The 16,535-nt window shown below is 39.4% G+C and overlaps 1 protein-coding gene and 1 long non-coding RNA gene across 15 annotated transcripts in view; both read right to left on the reverse strand.

The window, feature by feature from the left end:
* Positions 1-16,535, reverse strand: part of SLC8A1 (solute carrier family 8 member A1) — a 463,546-nt gene that overhangs the window by 189,226 nt on the left and 257,785 nt on the right. The gene's annotated exons all lie outside the window — the stretch shown is intronic.
* Positions 1-16,535, reverse strand: part of LOC129622957 (uncharacterized) — an 88,386-nt gene that overhangs the window by 921 nt on the left and 70,930 nt on the right. Inside the window, exon 2 of the long non-coding RNA XR_008700200.1 lies at positions 227-345. This is a non-coding gene — a long non-coding RNA (uncharacterized LOC129622957). The remainder of the gene's footprint in view (positions 1-226; positions 346-16,535) is intronic.

Consider the following 16,535-nt stretch of genomic DNA (forward strand, 5'->3'; position numbering starts at 1 on the left):
TATAAAATCAACACTACTTAGTGTTTGACTGCATGGATAAATTTAAAAAACTAAAAATAAGAACAACAATAAATATGCATATAGTTGCTTGCTATGTGCTGGGCATTGTCCTAAATACTTATCAGCATTATATATATTAACATATTTAATTCTAATGCCAACTCATAAGGTAGCTATATCATGATCCCCATGGTACAGACAGGGAAACCAAGGCACGGAGACTTACCTGTTTACATGATGGAGCAGGAATTTACCGAGGCAATCTGCAGGTACCTTAGTGTTTCCTGAAGTGATTTAACAAGTTCTTGTTTTTTATTCTCTTGCCCATAAATCACTGGTATGTGTCTTTGGAAAACACACAGTGGTTATTTTATAGCAGCCATTAACTCTATAATTTATTCACTTGGATCTCGGAAAACAAAGGCATCACAAAGTGATGGTGTGAAGTTAGAGTGGACTTTGTGTATTATTCATTCATACATGCAAAAACAGTATCCAATGTGAAATGTGGACACAGCAATATACTTAAGTATTAGAGGGTGAGATCTGAAGATTAAGGGCACTTTGATTTCTCTTTATTTTCTTATGAGGCACACACTGATAGAATGTCTGGACTCAATGACAAGGCGGCCCTTTATCTCTTTTTTTTCTGCATATCTAGCTCTTATTCTGTAACTAATGCCTATATAAGAAAATAGAGTGCCCTACTTGACATCTGAGCTCTTAAAGATCTCATACAATTTAATCAATATTCACTTTTTACAGTTTTTTTCCCCCATCTTATTTTGCAATGACTTCCTCTACATTTTTTTGACTTGTCTTCAAAGCCCAGATGCTTAAATATTGGTTGCTCTGGGTCTTAATGGTTACTCCAGAGCCATGGAATTTTATATTTGATCTCAGACTTTTTTAAGACGTGACAGCTTGATTATTTTACAAGGCCCAAACTCTGAATCAAGTCGGTAATTTTAAGAATCAAAACTGTTTTTCCCACTGATGCAGACATTTTGAAATGTGTGGTCCAGAGCTATTTACGAGCGGGTTACAGCTGTTGTCTCTTTGTGCCCAAGAATCACGGAGAGTCCAAGAGTTGACCCTCCAGGGAATGCTATTAATTTCACTCTCATTTTAGACAGCATTTCCTTCAACTAGCAATTTTCTGGCTCCCTTAAACTGCACTGTAGCCTCACGGCATTCAAGCATTCACAGGGCACTTGGACAATTTAGCAATAATACAGGTTTTTATTAAAATAAGTGACTTTGTCGAAAGCTAGGGAAATATAAAATGACTCAAACAAAAAGGCAACTGCCAGAAGCTGAGAAAAAATGACTTAAACTAAGATAGGGGATGGGTTTCCCAGGTGGCGCAGGGGTAAAGAAACTACCTCTAGGAAATGCGGGTTTGATCCCTGGGTTGGGGAGAGCTCCTGGAGAAGGAAATGGCAATGCACTCCAGTATACTTGCCTGGAGAATTCCATGCACAGAGAAGCCTGGCAGGCTACAGTTCATGGGGATGCAAAAGAGTTGGACACGACTGAGTGCATGCACGCACACGCACGCACGCATGCACATACACACACACACACACACACACAAAGGGATAGGTAATTTCTTTAGTCTATAAGAAGAAAGGATTGATATAATACCAATTTGGGGCACAGTGACATCTGAAACTCAATGGAATAAACACTAATGTTGTGAGGGATGAAGCAAAACTCTTTATAGAGTAAAATACCAACTTTCAAGGCACATGGACATGATTTTGGAAGTGCTATATCTGATTCCATGTTTGATAGGGTCTGATGCCTCTTTTCCTAAGTGTGGATTGGAAATCGTATTCTGGTCCTTCTTTTAAGGGAAGAAGTCAACATATCAGTTTTGAAAATGTGATAAAGTACCCTGACACACAAAATAAAATCTATTTTGTGAAGGGTAAAGAAAATGATACATTCTGTTTCTCAGCTCTGCCTCCAATGTGCAGACATTACTAGAAATCTCTAGTTGTGGTCCTCCTGTTGTTTATTTAGTCTTTGATTGCTTATTCTTCAACCTGCCTACATTAATATTTTGTTCCCTAGTTCCCTTATCTATCAGACAGGTAACAACAATATCATAGGATTGTTTTAAATGTTAAGCTCCTTTGTATTTGAAAAATGTTAGAATTATGTAAAGATAAAGCACTATATAAATGTTTGATTTAAAAAAAAAAAAAAACTGTTCCTTCTCTCTTTTCCATTCTGATAAATTCTTAATATACACCATGTGGTATTTAAAATCATGGGACTCATTCTTTTTTTGTTTTTAAGCATTTTGGAATGGCAAGATACGAAAAGCACTAATGCCACATTGAAACGTTAGATAAGGACAATGAAGAATGGAAAATCCCAGTCTTTTAGATATTGATTGCAGCTTTTTAGGATTACCTCTGGTCCATGTAAATTGCAAAAGCAGACATGAGCTCTGACAATGTAAACCGAACTAAAATATGACTCTAAAATATGAATGCCCGCTATTATAAAAGAATCTCAAAATGATAAAACCTGAGGAAATAAACATTAGAAAAGAGCAGGTTATCTCCTCTTCCTTAAAAGCCCTGAAATGTAGTTTCACCATTCCCAGTCACAGGATAAAACATCTGTTCTAGTGGAAAAACAACAAAAATCCATTTCTGTAAAGCTCCGCAGAGAATTTTTCACATGAGTAGATGGAAATATGGATTCCATTTTTAGATAACTACTCTTTCTTGATGTAAAAAAGCCAATGGTCAAAAACATAAATATCACTTCGGCTTCAATCCTGAAACTCTGATAAGCACAAAAGCTGCAATACCAAGCTTAATTAACTTGACATTCACTTATTCATCCTCTCTTTTTGAAAACAGAGTAACATCTAGACACTGGGAATGCTGAAATAGAACATTTCATCTCTGCCTACAGGAGTTCACACTTTAGTCAGGAAGTCAAATACCAAATCATTAAAATATGATGTGATTAGCTCTGTAGTAAAGAAAAATACAGGAACAAGTCAAGGCAAGGCAACAAATCAGATCAGCAGTACCCGGACAGGCTCCTGAGAAGAGGTGACACCTGACTGATATCTTTGAGGCCCTGGAAGGGTAGCCAGGGAAAGGTTCTCTAGACAGGAGGAAAGATTTATGCAAAAGCAGAGATGGGTAAAAAAGCATCTGTAATTTCTCAGACAGGATTAATCTCATATATAGCACCTTATGTTGTCTATACTTTTGTTAGGATGAATATTATGCATATGTTTGTGGATCTACATGGCTCTCTTAGTGGACAGTAACCTCCTGAAGCAGGCCAATTCATTGTCTTGCACTTATAACTTGACCACATAGCAGAATAAATGAATTCGTACGATTTCACTCGAGTCATCTGTGAAATACATTCTTCACCAAAACACACACTGAACATCTCACTCACAAGGGGAGCCCTTTGTTTTTTGCAAACATGGCCCCATTCCCAGAGACAGGGCTGGAGAAAATTTTCTTGTCTTTTCAAAGAATCTGATCCCCAAGACATTTTTGTGGTCATGTGGAAAAGGGTCTGGGAAATGTGCTCTTGGATGGCATGGCTGGAATGAGGAATGGGAACTGTTCTGCCGTCTACCAAGTTTCTGCAAAAGGTAGTGAGAACAGAAAAAGCATCTGTGCCGATCAGTATTCCCAGTGCTGAAGTGGGAAGATGCTATAAACACAGAAATGCCTCATAGCGATTTCTACCCAGGGTCTTGCCGAGAACAGTTATAAGCAGCAGTCTCAGGTCTCTGGAGTCCCAAACAGCATTAGTGAAGGTCACTCTGAAGACAGAGCCCCCTTCCTTGGCTCGGCCTGGGCCTTGGCCAGGTCCAACAGAGAAACCAGATCCAACAGAGAAAGAGGTTCATTTCTGAGCCTGAGGGGTCTCTGCTCTCTTTCAGCAATTTACAAAGGAAAGTTTTAAGTATGTGGAGCTGGGAAATTCTAGAAAGGGAAAAGCTCACCTTCTCAAATGGATTTCTTCCTTAAAGAAGTAGAGCAGAGAGTGGCGATTATTTCACCAGTAGTTCACAGGGGAGTAAGCTGGAATCAGCTAATGATGGTTGTTAAAGGTAAATGTTCCATGATCCCCAGGAAGTGACTCCCCATCCTGGCACTTTTGTGGTTTTATCTACACTTCAATCTTGGGTGGAATAAAGCCATTCTGGATTCATCCTGATTGGATATTCAAAACTGGTGATTCATGGGAGACTGTTTATTCTTATAAATAAGTGTGACAACAGTGGATTAGCTCCTGGCTTCTAACTCCTCCATCCAGCTCCACCAACAGAAGAGCCCAGCTTGTTGACAAAGCTGCTACATCAGCTGTAGCCTACTTGCCTCCTTCCAATAGCAAAATAATAAAATGCAGGAAAATGCCACTTTCCCCATTTTTCTTTCTTTTCCCTTCTTCTATAGCATTTACTTTCCTCACCTAATTCAGAGGTGTGCTAGGAAACTTAACTAAAACTGAAAGGAAAACTTTCTGGAAATCCTAAAGACTGGAGTCATAATAGGGAATAATTTCTGACCTGGGATAAGCTCCCCTAATCAGCTTTCTCATCCCAGGTACAAAACACAATAAGACTAACCAACATTTGGGAGAAAAAAGAATGGAATGGAAAATGGAAAACAGAATGTTACATTATCTGATTAAATTTCTTTTCACACCTGGAAAAAGGTAAAAAAAATTTCTGTATTTCTACAGTAGTCAGAACATGAAGTATCATACTGAGAGCATGCACAATGCTTACTGAAATGCAAAGGCTATCTAGTTTAGAAGTCTGCATATGTATATTCATTACTGCACTCAGACCCATACATACGGCTGGCTTATTATTATTATCCAAGATTATAAATGGAAGCTAAAAGACTTTGCTCTCCAAAGCCCTTTCTTTGCCCAGCTGTATTGCTAGGTGAGATGCATCTGTCTCATTTTCACACATGTCGTCCCTCAATTTGGTCTAGTACCACAAGGAAGACAAGCCATAGCTTTTAAGGGAAGGGTGAGACACTGTTCTTACTGCAGTTCCTTGCCAGCAATTCTTAAAAGGATCATCATTGTCCCTGTGTGTAGTCTTGCCCAGTAAAAGAGAAAGGTTATTAAAAGTATCCAAACATAGGCTGCAAGCGGAACTTGACCTCTGATCCAGTGTAAGCCCAGCAGATGCAGACACACTTCCCATCAGCCCTCCCACTCCCTTAAACCACCCCCACCCCCATCCACCATCATAAATCTTGAAAAACCTACAGTTAACCTTATTACTTTGTCAACACAGTGATGACCTATGTTTATATCCAACCGGTCCCGCCTCACTGAATGTTTTTCCTGGATGGATCTGATTCCATTAGTTTTCTCTCTCATTCACTTATTCTCAAAAACACCTTGATTCTTTATCAAGCCACTAGCTTTACTTTATCAAGCTGACTCTTCTGCCAGATCTCAAGAGAATCTAGGAACTGGTGAGTTTGCAACATGATGTTAGAACTACTGGCCCATTCAGTGAAAACAAAACAAAAATAAAATAAAATAAAATCCAAAACCCTTTTTCCTTCCCCCCTACTCCCAATGGGAGGAGCAGGATATGAAAGTGAATTTATAATGAAGTTAGTGTCTACAGATTTCATGACTTATGCATTTGGGCTTCCCTTGTGGCTCAGCTGGTAAAGAATCCGCCTGCAATGCAGGAGACCTGGGTTCGATCCCTTAGCTGGGAAGATCCCCTGGAGAAGGGAAAGGCTCCTTACTCCAGTATTCTGGCCGGGAAAATTCCATGGACTATATAGCCCATGGGGTCACAAAGAGTTGGACACAACTGAGCAATTTTCACTTTACATCCAGTTATACTGGTGTTATAGGAAGAGTAAGATGCTATTATTATCTTTGATTTTTTGATAAACCTGAAACACAAGTTAAACAAATGGTAAGACATATGAATCTCTGACAGGCAATAACTTGCAAGAGAGAATAACAAATTATTTGGAGAGTGTTAAGTTGTCTGGAGAGTGTTATGGTTCATCAGGGACCCTTTTCAAGGGGCTTATTCAGAACCTCCCTTTCAGAGGCACCTACACAAGAGCCATCACCTGCCAATGATCTGGAGAAAGATTACGTCTTCCCAGCACTCACCCTTGTGACAGCGCTTTCCACAATCACAAAGGAATATACACACAAAGGCAAAGCACAAAGAGCAAATGGGTGTTGCTTCATTCCTCTCACCTCTAGTCCCCAAAACATCAAAGCACAGTTCTTTGTGTGGGTTTCACTTCAGTTGTCCTTTCTGCCCCGCACAGATCAACCCTATCTATGGAAGAATATGGATGTCCAAGTATATTTTACTTTTCATTTTTAACTAATTTTTATTGGAGTATAGTTGTTTTACGTGTTGTATTAGTTTCTACCTTAAAGAAAAGTGAATCAGCTATATGTTTACATATATTCTCTCTTTTCTGGATTTCCCTCCCATTTAAGTCATCACAGAGTACTGAGCAGAACCCTGTGCTATACATACAGTAGCTTCTCATTAGTTATCTATTTTATACATAGTATCAATAGAGTATATACATCTATTCCAGTCTTCCAGTTCATCCCACCTCTCCTTCCTGCTTGGTATCCGTACAATTGTTCTCTATGTCTGTGTCTGTATTCCTCCTTTACAAATAAGATCACCTATACTATCTTTCTAGATTCCACATATATGTGTTAATATAGGATATTTGATTTTCTCTTTCTGAATTACTTTATTATGTAAAACATAATTCAGAAAGATACATGCCCCTCAATGTTCATTGCAGCACTGTTTACAATAGCTAGGGAATAGAAGCAACCTAAATGGCTATCAACAAAGTAATGGATGAAGAAGATGTGGTACATAAATACAATGGAATAGTCCTCAGCCATAAAAAGGAATGAAATTGTGATACTTGCAGAGCCGAGTATCCTTAACAGCCTTCCCAACAACAGATACTAAAGATGGGATGAAGGTTTCGAAAACAGAGACCTGTGGTCAGGCAGAAAGAAAATAATAGCAAAAGCCTTTTTATTTCCTGCCCCTCCTAACATTTATTTTTTTCCCCCTGAAAAGCAAAGATGTATGGCTGTTCACCCAGGGATTTTGGTAGAATCGAGGAAAATCAGGCTTGTAATTGTTTGTGTAGTTCCAGTGGTTAAGGGAAGCAGTGACTTTGGCCCTAATGTAGAATATCTGCAGATACGAAGCCCAAACCCTTGGGAGGTGAAGTTGAAAAACAAATTTCTCATACGTATCAAGTTTGCATATAAATCTTATTTCCATCTTCCCAAAAAATTTCAATGAAAAAATATGTATGCATGGTTTGGGTAAAAATACGCTTTTCTACATTTTCTTGGATTGTTGCTTAGTCTTATACTAAATGGTTAATGAAGTTTGCTCCTTCAATCTCCCTTCCCATGACGTTTGGCTAGTGCATGGCAGCCCTGCCTATAACTGCTCACCAATGACCCAAGCTGCTCTAGGCAGCTGAGCACAAGAGGACCGCTTCTGGCAATTCTTCAGGAGCTAAAAAGGGCAGATTCCCATACCCCTGGGGAGGAGCAAGCTTCATGTTCATATGCATGGTTATATGGGCAGGCTGCGACCCCACGGACTGCAGCCTACCAGGCTCCTCTGTCCATGGGAGTTTCCGGGCAAGAGTACTGGAGTGGGGTGCCATTGTCTTCTCCATCCTTGAATCTTACTTTCATGCATTTTGATAGTCTTGTTTTATAACTAGAGAATGTCAGAGGTAGAAACAAGATGATAAGCTTTCTAAGCCATAGAGTACAACAGCACACAAAATCATCTTTGCAAAATGGTCAACCAGACCTTAGGAACAGAGAGATGGCAGAATTTTTTCCTTCAAGAGACGTTTATTAAGGCCTTATCTACAAGTCTGTGAATTGGGTCTTCTTATCTTAATTTTATACATGATGAAATGGAAACTCAAGATGTTCACAACTGGTAAGAGATAAAAGGGGATCTTGAGCCTAGGTCTGATCCCACAGCCTGTATTTTTTAAACTAAGTTAAGGCTATGGTTTTTCCACTGGTCATGTATGGATGTGAAAGTTGGACTGTGAAGAAAGCTGAGCGCCGATAAATTGATGCTTTTGAACTGTGGTGTTAGAGAAGACTCTTGAGAGTCCCTTGGACTGTAAAGAGATCCAACCAGTCCATTCTGAAGGAGATCAGCCCTGGGTGTTCTTTGGAAGGACTGATGCTAAAGCTGAAACTCCAATACTTTGACCACCTCAAGTGAAGAGTTGACTCATTGGAAAAGACCGTGATGCTGGAAGGGATTGGGGGCAGGAGGAGAAGTTGACGACAGAGCATGAGATGGCTGGATGGCATCACCAACTCGATGGACATGAGTTTGGGTGAACTCCAGGAGTTGGTGATGGACAGGGAGGCCTGGTGTGCTGCAATTCATGGGGTCGCAAAGAGTTGGACACGACTGAGTGACTGAACTGAACTGGTTTAAAACATAGTGTTAGTTTCAGGTGTACAGCAAAGTGAATCAGTTATCCATATATGTATATCCACTCTTTTTTAGTGTCTTTTCTCATACAGGTCACTACAGAGTACTGAGTAGAGTTCCCTGTGCTATACAGTAGGTCCTTATTAGTTATCTCCTTATTAGTTATCTATTTTCTATATAGAAGTGTTTATATGTCGATCTCAATGTTCCAATTCTTTCCTCCCCACAAAGCCTGTATTTTCAACCACTATAATATACATCTGATGGCCATTCTCTTTGACTTTTTCACAACTGTAGGAGGAAAAGCATATTAACAAGCATGCATCCTCAGTTGTGCCCAACTCTTTGTGACCCCATGGACAGTATATAGCCTACCAGGCCCCACTGTCCATGGAATTTTCCAGGCAAGAATACTGGAGTGGGTTGTCATTTTCTCCTCCAGGGGATCTTCCCAAACCAGGGATCGAACCCACATTTCTTGCATCAGCAGGCAGGTTCTTTACCACTGTGCCACCTGGGAAGCCCAACTAGGAGGAAAGTTCTATACAATGACAGATTCATACTTTCAGTAAAAGAATAGCCTCATTAACTGTGAGGTTTGGTTCAGGAGTCAATTTCTAGTTTTTTGTAGTTTTTTTTTTAAGGTCGCTTAATATTTCATATCCTCTATCTGAAATAAAATATAATAACAATTTGTCTAAGAATTAAGTTTTATGTCATCCCATCAATGTTGAGTGTGATTCATCTAAACCCAGGGAATGCCAACAGTAGAGAAGCCCAATGTTATAAACATAAAGAGGGTGATCACAGTATTTGCACATGAGATAATTTGGCTTCTCTTCTGAGCTTCGTATGCCAATTATTTTAAATAATCACTCTCAGTTAAACAAAGTATAACTATTTTGCTTATACATGTCAAGAGCACTTGCCGTGCTTTTGATTTTGTTCATTTCTCTTCACTAGATATTCACAAAGTAGTTTTCACAGCAAAATAGCTTGTTAATCCAATCAGTTGAGATAGAAACAAAAACCAGTCCTATTGGTCCCCAGGCACCAAAAACATGATGTGGAATTTTTTACTTTTCATTTGACTTTTCTTCATTGTTTTTAATAATAGAATATTTTGCCTGAAATCTTTTACATAATCTTCTGGTTGGAGATTAAATGCCAAGACAATGTTTGAGACACTAGTAATATTGCATAAAATCTCTAAGAGAATAATGTGAGACCCCAAAGTGCTCTCTAAGAGCCAGAGACTAGACCATGAGCTGGTTCTCTTTGCTGTTCACTGCTCAGCACACAGTGCCTAGAATAGTGTCTGGCACATAGTAGACAATGATGACTAACAGAGGTCTCTCCAATGAATGAATGGAATCTCTACAATGGTGTCTTCTGCAGCTTCTAGAGGAGGACTCTTTCATTCCGTTTTTTTTTTTTTTTTTTAGTTTCTTTTTTTTTTTAATTTAATTTTATTTTTTAAACTTTACATAATTGTATTAGTTTTGCCAAATATCAAAATGAATCCACCACAGGTATACATGTGTTCCCCATCCTGAACCCTCCTCCCTCCTCCCTCCCCACACCATTTATCTTCAAAGAGAAGAGACTTCAATATAGGAATAATCCTAGGTTTATAGCGGGGCATCTTCATTCTCTTTCTGATCCATGCTTCTACATGGTATCTAAAAAGCAAACTCAGAGCAGGACAGGAAGGACAGGTGACATCTCCTGTAGTCTGCCATCACCTTATGTGTGCTTATTTGGGGGAGGTAACCATGCTGGAAACAATATATGAGCATTCTTTAAAATGCAATCATTGATTATAGAGGGTTTTGTGACCAGTGAACTCATTGGGGATTAGCCTTGATGGGCAAAAGAGGAGATACGTTCCTATAAGGAAAACCCCTTATAGGGCAGTCTATTAGACAGGAAGTTTATTTTCTAATGCAGCTGAGCTAAGGTACCAACCTAGGCAATTTATACTGACGTCTCAGTTCCATTAATGACTTTCTGTACAGTCCTGAGCTAAGATGGACCATTATGTTTATATCATGTCCATTCAGAACAATTTTTCTAAAACTTTCCAGTTGAAAACAACCAACCATGGACCTATCAATGTGGAACTTGGGGCAACTGATGACTCCGTGTGCTATAGGTTCATGTTCTCTTCTGAGTCATATGTGTTTAATTAGTCTAACCAACATCATGACTGAACCAGCTCTGTACATGCATTCTTCCTTATACTTTCAACTTAGACCCAGTGAAGCAAAAAGTGGATGTGATGGCAGACAGGATGGAATCATGCTAACAGGCTGTTATGGAGTCAGACTTTAAAAAGTAACCTCCTAGGATCCTTAAGTAATGTCTACCCTCTTCCAGAAAAGTAATAGATCATAAACTCTCCACTCCTTCCAAAACACACACATCATATGCACCACATACACACACACCATACACACCACACACACACCACACAGGCATCACACATACACACCACATTTCCTAGACAAGCATTTTAAATAATTTGGAGCTCAATAAATGCTGTTATACTAAGCTTTCAAATAAGCTGGTCTGTTAGTAAATATAATGCCACCTTGAGGCAAAAGTAAATGATAATATGCAGTATTGTGGTGTCTAGTTGACTAGAAAAGACAAATACAAATATAATAATTGCAGAGCAATACAGTTATTTAGGTGCAGAATTAAGTGGTTGGTTGAGTTACCAGTGATCAAGAGTCTATAAAATACCTGCATTCCTAAAACACATTTGTAAGTTGGCAGCAGTTTACATATGTTGTCAGAAAAATAATAGGAGTGAGCCACTCACAAAAGCTTACATGATAAATAATCTTCCTGAACTAGAGACTTAGGGCTATAAAGTAAGGATGCTCTATTGTTCCAAGAGGAACAAAATTTTGGATGCTAGGCATCTTGGAAGCTGGGAAAGCTAGGATGCTTCTGGGATAGTGGTCAGAAGCTCTCAGCAAAGGGTAATCCTATTCCTGAGTGTCAGCCAACCAGGCAGGGGAAGGTTGTCCATGTGTGGGGGCACATGGGCAAGGACAAGGGGTATTTTAGCTCCAACTTACTATTGCAAGATGATGGGGTTATGAAGGCAGGACGGAAGGACAGGGGAGGATGACAGATGGAGACTTGAAGGATGGAAGACTGGAATAGGGGCTCTGCAGGGACTGATAGAGACGAGCCATCCTGGCAAGTGGGGGGACGCAAGCTTGTCTCTTCTCCTCCCACCTGCTCTTTATTGACTCACTGTGGAACTCTAATCCAGAACTTTCTTCCCCTACCAAGACAGAATAGTGTATGGAAGTTCCTTTAAAAACTAAAAATACCACTACCATATGATCCAGCAATCCCACTCCCGGGCATATATCCAGAGAAAACTGTAATTCAAAAAGATACCTGCATCACAATGGTCACAGCTGCACTGTTTATAACAGCCAAGACATAAAAGCAACCTAAACACCCGCCAACAGGTGAATGGATAAGGTGTGGTATGTGTGTATACACACATACAACATATATACTCCATTGTGTATATGTATGTATGTATATATGTGTATGTGATAGAGTCTCATGAAAACTTGTATATGTATGTGTATATATATGTATATATGTGTGTGTGTGTGTATGTATATATATATTCCATTGTGTGTGTAACACACACACAACGAAATATTGCTCAGCCACAAAAAAAGAATGAAATAATGATATTTGCAGCACAGTGGATGGACCTAGAGATGATCATACTAAGTAAAGTAAGCCAGACAGAAAAAGACAAATACCATAAAATATTGCTTATGTGTGTGTGTTAGTCAACTCAGTCATGTCTGACTCTTTGTGACCCCATGGACTATAGCCTGCCAGGCTCTATCCATGGAATTTTCCAGGCAAGAATACTGGAATGGGTTGCCATTCCCTTCTCCAGGGGTTCTTCCTGACCCAGGGATTGAACTCAGGTCTCCTGCATTGCAGGCAGATTCTTTACTGTCTGAGCCACCAGGGAAGCCCAATATTGCTTATATGTGAAATTTTAAAAAAAGATACAAATGAACTTATTTCCAAAGAGGTAAGAGTGGTAGGGGACAGATAAATTAGGAAGTTGGGGTTAACATATACACATTACTATATATAAAATAGATAACTAATAAGAACTTACTGTATAGCATAGGTAACTATACTCAATATTTTGTAATAACATATAAGGGGCTTTCTTAGTGGCTCAGTGGTGAGAACCTGCATGCCAATGTAGGAGATATGGGTTTGATCTCTGAGTCAGAAGATCCTCTGGAGAAGAAAATGGCAACCCACTCCAGTATTCCTGCTTGGGAAATCTCACAAACAGAGGAAACTGGTGGGCTACAGTCCGTGTGGTTGCAAAAGAGTTGGACACTCTAGAGCAAGGGTCCCCAACCCTTGGGCTTCCACCTTGTTAGGAACCAGGCCCCATAGCAGGAGGTAAGAGGCAGGGCAAGTAAAACATCATCTGCCACTTACTATTGCTAGGTTTAACGCCTGAATCATCCCTTCTGCCCCTCAGTCCATCCCAGCCATGGAAAAATTGTCTTCCAGGAAACTAGTCCCTGATGCCAAAAAGGTTGAGGGCCATTCCTCTAGAGAGCAGAAAGAAAGGATGGAAACAGAAGGCCTTTGCTCATTACAGATACTACTCTGCATGCCAAACCCCACATGGGTCATGGTTCCTGCAGGGGCTCATGGGGAAGAGCTCACTTGAGGTTATGAAACTTTAATGGGCAGTGGCCTGAAGCAACAAGGAAGAGAAGCAGATTTTAGTGTAAAAGCAATCCCTGGTCCTTTGGCTTCCACTTCTGCTTCCCCATTCTGCTGTCCTCATCCGCATTGTTCCCTGCAGACCCTCTGTAAACCACATGTGGTACTTAAGGCAAGGCAGTCTCATCTGGAAATAAACCTGCCATGGGGCCTGGATTCATGACAGTGTTTTCATGAATTTTCATCTGAAAAACAAACACATACACCCATGAAGAACTGTTCCTACAGCTTCACACAGGAAATAAACTTCTCATCTACTTTGTTTTTATTTAACAGAATCACATTTTAGGAAAGCTAACCACCTGTCATTAAAAAGTCTGACACAAAGATAAGGATTTTTTTTTTTTAAACTGGTTTCAAAGGGAAGGTACATTCTGCTGAAGAAAAAGAGAAATTGCAGAAGTTCCACCAAGGAAGTTCTGGCTTCAGTGAGGCTCCATAGACTGGATGAGTTGGTCTTGAAGGCTATGACTTGGCCTAACATCTGCTTCCCCCCCGCCATCTCCCGCCTTCTGACCTTTACTTCTACTTCAGCTGAAACATTCAAGGTAAGGATAACTTCAAAGTTGAGGTTCCTTCCTCTCACTCCAAGGTTCAACAACCATCACCCTGGTCAGCCAGCAGACATCAATATCAAGTTAAGACCCTCTATCAACATAAAATATTATGACTTATTGAATGGTTAGCATTTTTTAACAACAAAGTATTTTTGAATTAAGGTATGTACATTGTATTTTTAGGATATAATGTTATTGTATACAAACCAGACTACAGTATGGTGTAAACATAACTTTTATATACACTGGGAAACTCAAAATTCTGTGTGACTAGCTCTATTGTGCTATTTGCTGTATCTGGAACCAAACCCACAGTATCTCTGAGGTCTGCCTGCATAGCCCATGTGTTGTTTTGGAGCCAGCTTACCTCAGCTCTTGAGAATCAATTGTGCACATCTCTTCCAAAATTTATGTTCAGTGAAATGTTAATAACTTGAAATGATCCATGGTAGAAATATTAACATCATGGGGAGATAGGCAAATGCTACAAATGAGGACTTTTGTTTGAAGAGTGGCAATTTACCAGAAAACAGGTTTGTTCTTTTCTTAGAGAAGCTCAAAAAGTACTTTGCTTTTAAGATGTTTCTATCAAATGACTAAAGAATATTAACATATATATACTACTATATATAAAATAGGTTATCAACTGGGACCTATTGTATAACACAGGAAACTGTACTCAACATTCTATAATAACCTATGTGGAAAAGAATCTAAAAAAGAGTGGCTATATGTATAACTGATTCACTTTGCTGTATACCTGAAACTGCTGCTGCTGCTGCTAAGTCGCTTCAGTCGTGTCCGACTCTGTGCGACCCCAAAGACGGCAGGCCACCAGGCTCCCCCGTCCCTGGGATTCTCCAGGCAAGAACACTGGAGTGGGTTGCCATTTCCTTCTCCAATGCATCAAAGTGAAAATTCAAAGTGAAGTCGCTCAGTCATGTCTGACTCTTAGCGACCCCATGGACTGCAGCCTACCAGGCTCCTCCCTCCATGGGATTTTCCAGGCAAGAGTACTGGAGTGGGGTGCCATTGCCTTCTCCGATACCTGAACCTAACACATTGTAAATCAACCATCCTCCAATATAAGATAAAAATTAAATTAAAAAATTTAAGAAAATAAACATTCTAATGAAAATACTACAGTTTAAGAACTTAATGCTAAAATACAATTTTTTTTTCTGCTCAAATATGCTATAAAATCATAAGTAATATCATTCTTTCCTTTGGGGAAACTATAAGGGTGTAAGCTATAAAAGAATAAAAAAGCAGATAAATTAACCAAATCTTTATTTTCAAAGAATAATTTGCTTTGATAGAGTCTCATGAAAATGTTAAATTATTTGTAATAACGTTTCTACTTGGAAAACTTATTCATATGGTTTATGTTACAGTGCAAAGGACAAGATGTTCCCTTTTCAAGTTACAAACACAAATTCACATTTGGAGATGGTAAGAGAGGCCCAATGGCCTTCAATACTTTTCTTGCCAGCTCGTTTTAGAGTCTAAGGCTACAAATAAGTTTGTTGTCTATCTTTTGCATTGAGCTACTATCTGCAGACAATCTTGTAAAAATACAAATAGGTTCCCAGTAGGTGGAAGATTATTAAATAAATCTATCAGGGGCTTCCTAGTGGAAAAGAACCCACCTGCCAATTCAGGAGACATAAGAGATGGAGGTTCAATCCCTGAGTTGGGAAGATCCCCTGGAGGAGGAAATGACTACCCACTCCAGTATTCTTGCCTGGAAAATCCTATAGGCAGAGGAGCCTGGCAGGCTATGGTCCATAGTATCGCAGAGAGTCGGACATGACTGAAGCAACCTAGCATGCGTGCACTATCTCCAGACAATCTTGCTAAAATACAAATTGGTTCCTGGGAGGTGAAAGATCATTAAACAGATGGATAGATGGATATCAGACATATGTCAGATATTTCAGAGATGTCTCTATCTATCTATATGGATCAGAGATATATCACATATATATACATCAGATTAATCAACAGATAGTGTTCAAGGGAGTGATATGAAGGACAGACATATTTTGGCAGGTGGTTGGATCTAGGAGAAGTCTTGGCCAAGTGTTCTGCTGGAGGAGTAAGAGGTCTGGGATGGTGAATTTGGGACAATATAAAGCACCTGCAGGGAATTTGTGAGATAGAGATTTTTGCCCATGATTTGGTCTCAAGCTCATGAGCTGGATGGTTGGCTTCCCTAAGTCAAGGCCCCCATCTTCCTCACTGTTGTGTCTTGATGGTGCCTGGATTATTTTAAGTTCAGTAATTATCTGTTGACAGTGAGAATTGTGGTACAAAAGGCAAAAAAAAATACTGTTTTTTCAAAGTTTTTCTGCATTTTTCTCTAAGTTTAGAATGTCAGTGAGATAGCATAGTTTATCTTCTATTTAAGTCATAAAGAACATTGATTCTCACAAAGTGTAGAGATAACATCGAATACTAAACTCATATTCTTTCCACAACAATTACTTTATGACCTCCCATAGATGAGGAAGTCAGGCTGATAAGTTTTCAAAGAAAAAGACTGTGACAGAATTAAAGTCTGATTTACAGTAATGTATTTTCTGGGATAACTTGCTGTTTTCTCATCTTAACTGTCCTATAAGTCTTTGTTAGAGGCT

This window comes from Bubalus kerabau, chromosome 11, assembly GCF_029407905.1.
Source record: "Bubalus kerabau isolate K-KA32 ecotype Philippines breed swamp buffalo chromosome 11, PCC_UOA_SB_1v2, whole genome shotgun sequence".
Taxonomy (NCBI): Eukaryota; Metazoa; Chordata; class Mammalia; order Artiodactyla; family Bovidae; genus Bubalus; species Bubalus kerabau.